Source organism: Capsicum annuum, unplaced genomic scaffold, assembly GCF_002878395.1.
Source record: "Capsicum annuum cultivar UCD-10X-F1 unplaced genomic scaffold, UCD10Xv1.1 ctg49715, whole genome shotgun sequence".
NCBI classification, from domain to species: Eukaryota; Viridiplantae; Streptophyta; class Magnoliopsida; order Solanales; family Solanaceae; genus Capsicum; species Capsicum annuum.
Window position 1 is genome coordinate 7,233 of NW_025857526.1, and position 11,331 is coordinate 18,563.

General features: G+C 36.5%; 2 pseudogenes; one reads left to right on the forward strand and one right to left on the reverse strand.

The window, feature by feature from the left end:
* Positions 1 to 961: 961 nt before the first annotated feature.
* Positions 962 to 4,136, forward strand: LOC107844703 (annotated as a pseudogene).
* Positions 4,137 to 7,669: 3,533 nt separating this feature from the next.
* LOC107844704 overlaps positions 7,670 to 11,331 on the reverse strand; it is a 20,404-nt pseudogene continuing 16,742 nt past the window's right edge.

The window sequence follows — 11,331 nt, forward strand, 5'->3', positions numbered from 1 at the left end:
TGTAAATCATGCTCTCAATTCATATTTCAAGACAAACACATATATACATATACATATAATTTTCAAATCACTTTGGGGGAAAGCCAAAAGGCCAAAACAATATCATTAAAGCTTCTAAAACATGAGTATGTATATGAATTCGTAAACCCCATTCTTAAAACATGATTTCTATGCCCATGAGATTTTAGGAAAACCCCGCGTACCTCTATTTAAGAAATTGAGGGATGATCCTTGAAGCCTACGATGTGGGGATTCCAAATCTCCAATTATCTTCCAAAACCCATAGTTGAATCTTGAGTTATCTGGGATTTTTTTTTGAAACCCTAAGGGGTGTTCTTGAGAGAAAATTTGAGAAAAGAATTATATTTTGATGAATTGGGGGCTACGAAATTTGGTGAGGTGAAATGACTAAAATTCCCCTAAGAAAACAAACAAAGTCGAAACTATCCCTCAGTTGACAAGCTAACAGACTGAAGTAAAATGGGTATAACTCCTTACTCAGATGTTGGATTTGTATGAAACCAGTTGCATTGGAAATAAGACTCAAAGATCTTTCATTTGATAGGTAGCATCTCTCCCAGTTCATTATATTAAGAGAGCTATGATCGTTTGAAGTTGACCCTGAAATGCTGAAAACTGGGCAATAGGCTATGCGTTTTGCTACTGTTTTGAAATCCAAACGCAGCCTTATGCATTCCGAAAAATTCTGAAACTTATCCGAGATGTACTATGAGCTTGCCCGATCGTAATACAACTTGAAAATCTAAAAACGGACGTCGGGAAGGTTGAAAAGTTGTATCCCGAAGATTGCCAGCTAAAATGACTCTAAGTCCTCATTACACTTAGAAAATTTTCAAGTTTTTAAGTCTACGAGCACTCTATTAAAGGCTAATTCATGCACGACTTTGATCTTGTGAAGGGTAAAATCTTTGTGTTACCTCTTCCGTTATCGTACTAGGTGATGGCAGCTTACGCAGCTATAATTTCTCTTCTTCAAACACTTGAGCAATTTCAGGAGAGTCACTCCGTACTCATTCAAGGTCAAACTGCTAAAACACTAGAATCCCTTCATTATACTGCTGTATATTTTCGAAATTTTGTCGAAGAAGCTAGCAAGAGTAGACGTGATCCTGAAAAAATCAAATCTTTCGAGGAAGTAATTATATCTGCTGCTAGTGATGCAGAAGATGCTATTGAGATCTGCCGGACATGTGAAAATGCATCTGAAAGTTCACTAAACAAGAATTTGCTAAGGAATTTGCAACCGGTTGTTGAAAGAATAAATACAATAATGAATGAAGTGATGGAGATTGTTTCTGATTTTAGCACAAGTAGTCATGATATGGATGATCATCAATTTCTTGAATCTGTGGGGGATTTCTCGATTGGAAGTACTTCTTCCAGAAGTAACCGGATGCTGCAAAATTTGGACGGCGATATCGTGCAAGGAATTGATGAGGACTTGGAGATAATAGTTAGAAGATTGAAAGAGCCGTTGTCCGATCTAGACATCGTCACAATATCAGGCATGGGTGGCATCTGTAAAACAACACTTGCTAGAAAAGCTCACAATCATCTGAAAATCAGGTATCATTTTGACGTTCGTGTTTGGGTTGCAATATCTCAAGTATATGGAAGTAGAAATGTGTTGTTAGAAGATTTACATTGCCTTTCCAAGTAAACTGAGATCGAAAAAGATTATGAAAAGAAGGACGACAATAAATTAGCCGACCTGGTGCAGAAAACACTAAAGGTTCGGAGATACCTTGTTGTAGTTGATGATATTTGGAGTACGGATGTTTGGGATAGCATAAGAGCAATATTTCCTAATTGCAATAATAGGAGTAGAATCTTATTGACCACTAGAGAAACAAAGGTTGCAATATATGCAAATCCTGATAGCCGTCATGAGATGAACCCCTTGAATTTAGAAAACAGTTGGAAGTTACTTCGTGATAAGGTGTTTGGACCAGAATATGATCATCCTCCTGAGTTGGAAGAAATTGGAAAGCAAATAGCAGAAAAATGCCTAGGACTACCCTTGACAATTTCAGTGACTGCGGGACATCTCTCTAAAGTGGCCAGGACGTTAGAAAGTTGGATGGATGTTTCCCGAACCATGGGTGAAATCATAGCTAGTCATCCAGATAAATGCTTAGGAGTGCTCGGTTTGAGTTACCACAACTTGCCTAACTACCTCAAACCGTTCTTTCTTTCTATGGGTAGTTTCCCGGAGGATTATCAGGTTGAGACTTGGAGATTGATTCAATTATGGATCGCTGAAGGTTTTATAAGAAGGCCTGAAAGTGATAAAAGCTTGGAGGAAGTGGCGGAAGATTATTTGGAGGATCTTATCAGCAGGAACTTGATAATCGTTAACAAAAGGAGATTCAGCAGTCAGATAAAAGTATGTGGAATGCATGATCTACTGCGTGAATTCTGTTTGACTGAAGTCGAAATGACAAAGTTTATGCATGTTGAGCGAACTGGTGTAGTCTTTACTCTTTCAACACAAAAGTACAATGGTCGTCGCTTCAGTTTCCAGATGAACAGTTATTCAGATGATAGGCGTTTCAAGTTATTACCTCGGTTGCCCGGTCTATCTACTTATTTTCTAAAACTCATAATTTTGTAAGTCTTGAAGTTTTCTCCAGTTTCCGCCTTCTCAGGGTATTGGCCGTTTTCGATGAAAATAAAAGTTACCATTCTATCCCACCTGTAATCACAAAGTTATTTCATCTGAGATATCTACAAGTTCAATCTCATGCAGATCTTCCTGCATCAATCTCGGAGCTTCAGAATCTGCAAACTCTAATTTATGAGAGATGTTATAATCATACAACTTTACCAGAGAAGATATGGACGATGATGAACTTGAGGCATATACATATAAGGCATGTCTGTTATTTACCGAGTCCTAGAAGAAAAAGTATTTTAAATAAGCATCTTGTGATAGGGATGCCAAATTTGGTGGAATTTTCTAATCTCTATTTCACCAATTGTACAAATGAAATCCTTTCTAGCATTCCCAATCTAAAAAGATTGATCGTCCATTATAATGACTTACGTAAAAAGAGTTGGGTCAATCGCCCCATTGATATGTCCTGCTTGACAAAACTCGAAGCATTGAAGTGTGTCAGTAATGCCTTTTTGCCTTTGACACCTCCGATCTCCATCAAGAAGTCTTTTTTCCCAGCATCAATTAAGAGGTTGACTTTGGCTGGCGGGTTTGGTTTTCCTTGGGAAGATATTTCAATTCTTGTCAAGTTGCCAAATCTTGAAGAGCTTAAACTTAAAGATTGTGCAGCCTTTGGTGATTTATGGAGATTGCGTGATGATGGCATATTCGAAAGCCCAAAGTTGTTGTTATTTCGGAAAGTACTTCTTGCGAATTGGCTAGCGAGTAGTGATAACTTCCTAAGTCTGAAACGCCTTGTTCTGAAGAAATGCAACAACCTTAAGGAAATTCCAATAGATTTTGGAGAAATTTGTACTTTGGAGTCGATTGAATTACATAATTGCAGCACTTCTGCTGAGGATTCTGCAAGAAAGATTGAACAAGAACAAGAGGACATGGGTAACAATTGCCTTAAAGTCTACATCCATACATAACACTCAATGTAAGTTTTTTTAGATTTCTCCAAAAACGAAGAGTTAATGATCAACACCGCACCTGAACTATCACCTTTCTGCGAGTTTTACACTGCAACTATCAACTCTTCTGTTTTCCTACCTGAACTATCACCATCTACTCAGTTAGATGTTTTTTAATACATAGAAGATGATAGTTCTAGGAAAGGGAATACCTGATAGTTGAGGTGTGAAACTTGCGAAAAAGTGAGTTTAGATAAGTTTTTGATCGTCATCTCGAAAAAAGAAAAAAGTTTCATTAGTCACATTATTAATTACTCCTTTTTCACTAAGGACAGGATGGCCAAATGGGGCTTCACAACTGTTTCACAAGTGTCTTATTCAAGCAGGATCCTGAGTCCATACATCATCTCTTCTTTTAATGTCCGGGGCAATATGGCGTCAGCTATTGGTTTGAAGTTTGGCGCAGGTAAGGAGCTGAAGTATATCGCATGGTGTTAGCAGCTGCAGTACATCAAATCTGGCATGAGAGAAACCAAATCAGTTTTAAGACCAAAGCTTGACCACCACAGAGCTAGTTTAGTTCCGCAAACTTTGAAGATTACATGTCAAAGTTGAACTTCTATTCGTAGAACTCATGTCACCTGGATAGAGTGTAGAGGATTAGGTGTTTCTAACTTTTAGTTTTATAAAAATGACTAGAACAAGAACTAACAAAATAAAAATTATGATGAGCAACTTTTGTTATAAGATAAAATCTTTTTGTGTTTAGTCTTCATGACATCAGATGCCTTCTGCAACAAACTGTGCCATAGTTAATGGGAAAATTTAAGTATATTTCAACTGATTTGTATTGCAACATTGTTTAAATAGTTCAATCCAAATCATTCAAAAGGTAATACCTATAGTCTTCATGACTCATAGTCTTATACTTAGATACTAATTCAAATTCTTTTTTAACAAGGCGACATTTGTACAAGAAGTGTTCATGAAATCTTGTATAGTATTCTTGCCTAGATTTATTGCCAAATAACAGATTGAGTTTTAATTCTATATGATGATCACCAGAACTCTAGCTCCGCCTGACCGCCTCTCTGAACAAATCCTCCATTTGTCCATCCGAGGTATTCAAGAATCACAATATTTCCTTTTGTCCTAAGCTGCCTAACCTCTTATTATTGTCTTGTTTCTGAAAATTATATCATAATCACTGCAAATGACGGCGCTTCAGTATTTTTCAAAGAAGACACAATTCTCAGCAAAAGTTATAGCACTCTTGCATGCATGAAGTCTTTTCTCTCTTCTATACATAAGGAGACTATCTTATCAATCACATCGTCCTAGAAAAGCATCTTTCTTCTCTTCCAATATTTTCTCCTTACTTTTGCTCCTGCTAGTTTGGGGCTGAGGCGTAGTAGTTGTTGTTTTGCTTCTCTTCTTTAGTTCTTGAAAATGGCTGAGCACTTTCTCCTGCTGAATCTAGCAGCAGTACTTAGTTTCTGCTGTGTTGTGTTAGCTTTTGAGCCAAGTCCAATGCAAGATTTCGGCGTGGCCGATCCTGCTAGCACAGGTATCGCATATCAGTAAATAGCGATAAGAATTTCATTTTCCTCTTATCCTCCCTTCCAACATGGCATAGTTTGATTTATCACGGAGTTTAAGAAAGAAATAAGAACTTCCGAAACTTGTGGCCTTATACATACCATAATAGTTGTGTGGTTATATAGCCCTTTAGGATACTTTTTCTTCTAGGACTTGGTAAATAACAGGCTTTCGGCGTATGTATATGCCTCAAGTTCTTCATCGTCCATATCTTCTCTGGTAAAGTTGTATAATTACAACGTCTATAATAAATTAGAGTTTGCAAATTATGAAGCTTGAAGATTGATGTAGGAAGATTGGCATCACATCGAACTTGGAGATATCTCGGATGAATAATTTTGTAGTTACAACTAGAAATGAACCAGAACATTCGTAACCATGGAATATGACCAATACCCTGAGAAGGTTGAAACGGGAGAAAACTTCAAGTTCTGCCGTATGTCTATTTTTAGGAAATAAGTAGATCGATCTGGCAACTGAGGGTAATAGCCTGAAACGGTTATCATCTAAATAACTGTTAATCTGGAAAATGAAGCGACAACCATTATGCTTTCGTTCTGGACAAGTATTCTTTTAGAACAATTTTATTTTCATATTTTACAAGACATTCAAGGATGTATAGGTTTTTGCAGAAAATTACTACTACATAAGCATCACAACTATCTACAAGAAACCAAAAAGTGAAATCAACCAATCTATGACACGCAAAGTAATGTAAGCAAAACACAGTTAGATATGGCATGACAAAACTCAGCATTGTGGCTTTTGAATTCTTATGAAACAACTTGTTCGAACACAGCCAACTTGTTTTCTTGAATACGTGTCAAACAATACAATAAAGCAAGTGGTGAACTTCATAATTTCACCAAAGATAATTTAGATAAGCCACGTTATATATGCCTACATAAGATATTCTTGATTGTTAGTAAAAAGAGAAGAAATTTAAATTAGCATTCTGTCATCTCTGTGGTTTTCTCCATTAATATGAGTGACAGTGGCTTTAGAAAAAGCATTACATGGATAATACCAACTATAAACAGTTGACTTCATGTATCACAGTCATATTGAACAAAAAAAAGAGTTGGTCCAATTATTTAAAAGCCTTACATCGATAATACCATCTATAAAATGTACCTTGAAACTCTCCTCTTAATTTTGGAGACACATGTGATCATATGCCAATGTTGCTTAATTCCAGTATCACATGGACAACTTGTGTCAACAGGAAGATTTACTACTCGAAAAGAACCGTAAAACCAATTATTTTTCATACGCATATACGAGACATGAATACATCAGGAACTGCGGTTAGAAGTGCTCAAGTTCGGAGTGACCAATATAGGCCTTAGAGACCAAAGTAAATACATTTTATTTATGAAAATCAAGATTTGGTGATATAACAAGGGTACTCTTTCTAAAATGAAACAGTGATTAGAAGTGCATTTGATGATCCTACATGCCTTTGTTCTTTAACATGACTGGTTAACAATGAGTCTGTTATTTGCATTAGATATAACTCCAAATTAGGATTTTGGAAAACTGTCTCACTCGTTTTCTTCCAAAAACTTAATTTTATAGCCATTTAAAATCTTTGAACGTAACTGAGACATGACAGGAACGTAACCCTTTGTTAAAGGCTCAAAAGTACACTGAATTAGGCGAGAAACTTCAAGAAAATTGATAAAATCAAAGTCGATAGGGAGGAGAGACATATTGCAAAGAGGTTCCTTAGACTCTGCTTCACTAATTTCCATTACTTTTTATTTATCATGTGGCTTTTCTTGCTATTAACATTACTCGGAAAACCATACAGGATGAAAGGAAAGAAAGCCAAGGAGCAGAGAGAAGCAGCGAAGGATTTTTTCTTGCCGAGGGTCTAACCAAAACAGTCTCTCTACCTCTGAGGTAGGGGTATGGTCTGTGTGCACTCTACCCCTTCCAGAAGGGCATGTTGTTGTAAGGTTCCTTGTTTGTCTTAACCATGAAATTATTGTGTTATCGCCTTCTGTTATATATAGTCTTCGATTAAATATGGATGAACGAGCATCTCTCGAAAAGGAATCTTTACAATCTTTTAAAACGACATAGAATGCAAGATATCGTGAGAAAATAAAGCTATATATTAGCTATTAAATATAATGATAGAAGAATTTAGAACCACAAGAGAATTCAAAATTTAAAATTTATCAAATCCTACCGGGCCCTCAAGTTTAATATAATAATAATAGTAATTGCGCACACAATAAACTATTTTCTAGAAATTACAAATAGAGATACAAGTCTTAGGCAAAAGCTGTTGGGTTCATGTGAACCCGTGAGTTATAATGTAGACCCACCTCTGCTTGTTACCTCCAATCACGAGCATAGGTATCAGGCGATGTTCGAGCTAACGCGGATGCACTTTGGACTTATCATCGAGTACTTAATTATTACCTTCCTAGTTTTGGATTCACAGACAACACTTTAGCTTCTGCCGTCACTCGATTGAATCTTCAGATTAGCTTCCATCTTCTTCCTGAGAGTAGAGATTACAAAAGAACAGACATTACAATATTTAGTTGAAAGATAAATATTTGGGGGCATGTCAAAGGAAGCTACTTCAAGTGATGAACATAAATGAGTGTCTGAATATTACTATTACTATTAAGTTAAGATGGAAAAAGAGCAGTAGAGTTAATTAGTTATACAGCCAGCTAGCGCCACAAGACAAACCTTAGAATTGAACCTCTGATGTATCCATTCATTCAGAGCATCTACTTTCACCTCATCATCATTGTTCACACTTTCAAGGCTCGGTGTACTGACAGACCCCTGTTGGATAAATGTCTTCATTTCAGGGCAGTCTTGAATCTTCACTGCTCTGAGGAATGGAAATTTAAGAGCACGCTTCGTCAGAATGAAATGTCCCAGCTTTATCAGCTCTTCCAACCGGGGAAATAAGGGCTCATTTGTCATGATTTCTTCTCCTTGTGGTTCCTCTTCTGTAATCACTTCTTCCATTTGACAGTTTTTTATGCTTAGTGTTCGGAGATTCAGAAGACCTCTGGCCACAGATGGAGTCATCAAGTTTCTCAATTTTTCACAACTACATACTTCCAATATTTCAAGTTTACTGAAGTAGGCAGTTGGAAGTTGGTGAGAGCATAGAGTAGTTATGCTGTTAGCCCCATTGATAAATAGCTTTTCCAGGCTGGGGCAATAAACCTGCAAATGTTGACGGGACAACTTCATTTAGATTTAGCTTTAATTTGACCTTATATTATTCGGTAGTTGTTTTAATTGTTGGATAGAAAAACAGTAACTTTGAAAGCCGAAAGAGTGGCAATGTAGACTTTGATATGAAGGTGGTAGTTGTTTTAATTATTGGATAGAAAAACAGTAACTTTGAAAGCCGAAAGTGCGGCAATGTAGACTTTGATATGAAGGTTGTAAAGATATGACACCTGGGTCTAACTCAATCCGAAAAGTTGTTGGGAATAAACCCATCATAGAAATAATATTTGCAGTAATAACAACGGATTATCCATGCAGCACCTGCACCCAGTTACAGTATTCAACAAGAATTAAAAAAACAACAAGGAATCTCTAGATATACTAATAACATAGATAAAAGGTCTTGGGCAAAAGCTATAGAGTTCACGTGAACTCTTAGATTATAACATTGGAGATTCGCCTATATTTGTTATTTCCGCCAATATATGTATCAGGTTATAAACAGACGTAACTGTCTGAAGATAAGTATTACAATTACTATTTGCCAGTTAAAACGGAAAGAGAGAAGTAAACCAGGGGTGTATAATACATGACACAAATATAAATATAGTAATTAGTTATACAGTGGCACAAGACAAACCTTAGCATTGAACATCTTTATTAAGATTGTAGACATCTAAAATTTGTGGACTCTTTAATAAGAATCCAAATTCTGTTAGAGTTCTAAAAGGCTACTTTACCCTAAATCTTGCCTATTTAAAGGGTAACATGTTCCCTGAAACAATCTTGAATATCCCATAAGCTGTGGGTATTCGTAAAAAGATCGGAATCTCCAATATATCATCCTATGTTCGAGAATAAGCCACCCTCGAATTACGGAGAAAATCAAGAGAGAAGAATCTAGGGAGGAACAGATTTGTAACCACAATCGTTTATCAATAAAAAATTCTTGTTTCTTCATATTTTTGTTTGTGGTTAAAATTTATTTTCCATGAATTTAAATTATGTTGCAAAAAAATTCTTGTTTCTTCGTATTTTTGTTTGTGGTTAAAATTTATTTTCCATGAATTTAAATTATGTTGCAAACAGAGATCAACTACTTTCAGCTCATCATCATTTTTCACACTTTCGAGATTTGGTGTACTTACAAATCCCTGTTGCAAAAACGTCTTCATTTCAGGGCATTTACGAATCTTCAATTCTTTGAGGAATGGAAATTCAAGAACACGCTTTGTCTGAAAGAAGTGCCCCAGCTTTGGCAAATTGTAAAGTCTCAGCTCTTCCAACTGGGGAAATAAGGGCGCATTACTCATTTCTTCTCCTTGTTGTTCTTCTTCTGTGATCACTTCTTCCATTAATGGGCAATTTTCTATCTTTAGTTTCCGGAGTTTCAGAACACCTCTGACCACGGATGGAGACATCAGATTTCTCCAATTGCCACACTTACTGTCAATGCTACAAGTTTGCTGAAGTAGCATGGAAGTTGGTGAGAGTATGGAGAAGTTATTCTGTCAGAAGTTTTGATATACAGCACTTCCAGGCTGGGAGAAGAAACCTGCAAATACAAAAATGAAAGTCTTATCTAACATCAAGATAATTAGTAATACGGCGACATAAGACAAACCTTAGAACTGAACATCTTCTGTTTCGCTTTATTGAGATCAACTACTTCCACCTCACCATCAATGTTCACACTTTTGACTCTCACAGCTCCCTGTTGGACAAGCATCTTCCTTTCAAGGCAGCCATCAATCTTCACTTTCCTGAGAATTGGAAATACAAGAGCACGATTTGTTAAGAAGAAATGCCACAACTTTGGCAGATCCCGAAGCTTCAACTTTTCCAACAGGGGAAATAACGGCTCATTATTCATGATTTCTTCTCCTTGTTGTTCCTCTTCTGTGATCACTTCTTCCATTGATTGGCAGTGTTTTATCTTTAGTACTCGGAGATTCAAAAAATCTCTGGCCACTAATGGAGACATCAAGTTTCTCAAATTTTCACAACTATGTACTTCCAATTTTTCGAGCTTTCTGAAGTAAGCTGTTGGAAGTTGGTGAGAGCATAGAGCAGTTATGCTGTGAGCCCCATTGATAAATAGTTTTTCCAGGTTGGGACAGGAAACCTGCAAATATTGAAGGGACAACTCCATTTAGATTTAGCTTTAATTTGACTTATATTATTTGGAAGTTGGTGAGAACATAGACAGTTAAGATAGCTCTTCCAGACTATGACAAGAAATCTGCAAATGTTGAAGGAATGAAGTATCAACTCCATTTAGATTTAGCATTAATTTGACCTACATTATTTGGTAGTGTTTTATTGCTCTGTAGGAAACTAGTAACTTTGAAAGCTAAAAAAGCGATAATGTAGAATTTGGTATTGAAAATGAAAGATCAGAGAGCGAAAATGGAGAATTTAGTATGAAAATGAAAGAGTAGCAGTGTTGGAGAATTTGATGTAAAAATAAAAACTGAAAGAGCAAGTTGTAAAGATATGGCACCTGGGCCTAAGCCAGCCTGAAAGCTAGCTCAAGAGGGAAGGATTGCCCAAGTCCATTTGAACAGACCACTAGTCCATTCCCCAACCAATGTATGACTATAATCCAAATTAACAGGCCTAACTCGAGCGTAGACTGTGAGCTCAAAAGGAGACGGACCTAGTTCTAATACCAGGTAATAGACAAGATATGGAGAATAACTTGATATCTCATTCCAGGAGGTAAAGCAATATAATACTTGTACATGAGGTGATAGTTAAGGAAAGTAACACGTATCTCATGGTCTCCATCTCATCAAATTTTATTGTATTTTGTTGCAGATACACTTGAAGCATGTTCATCTATTGTGCTCAGTCATAAACCAACACATAGGAAGAAAACACTATAAGTGATAAGTTGAGCAGCCAAAAGTGCTTATTTAGCAA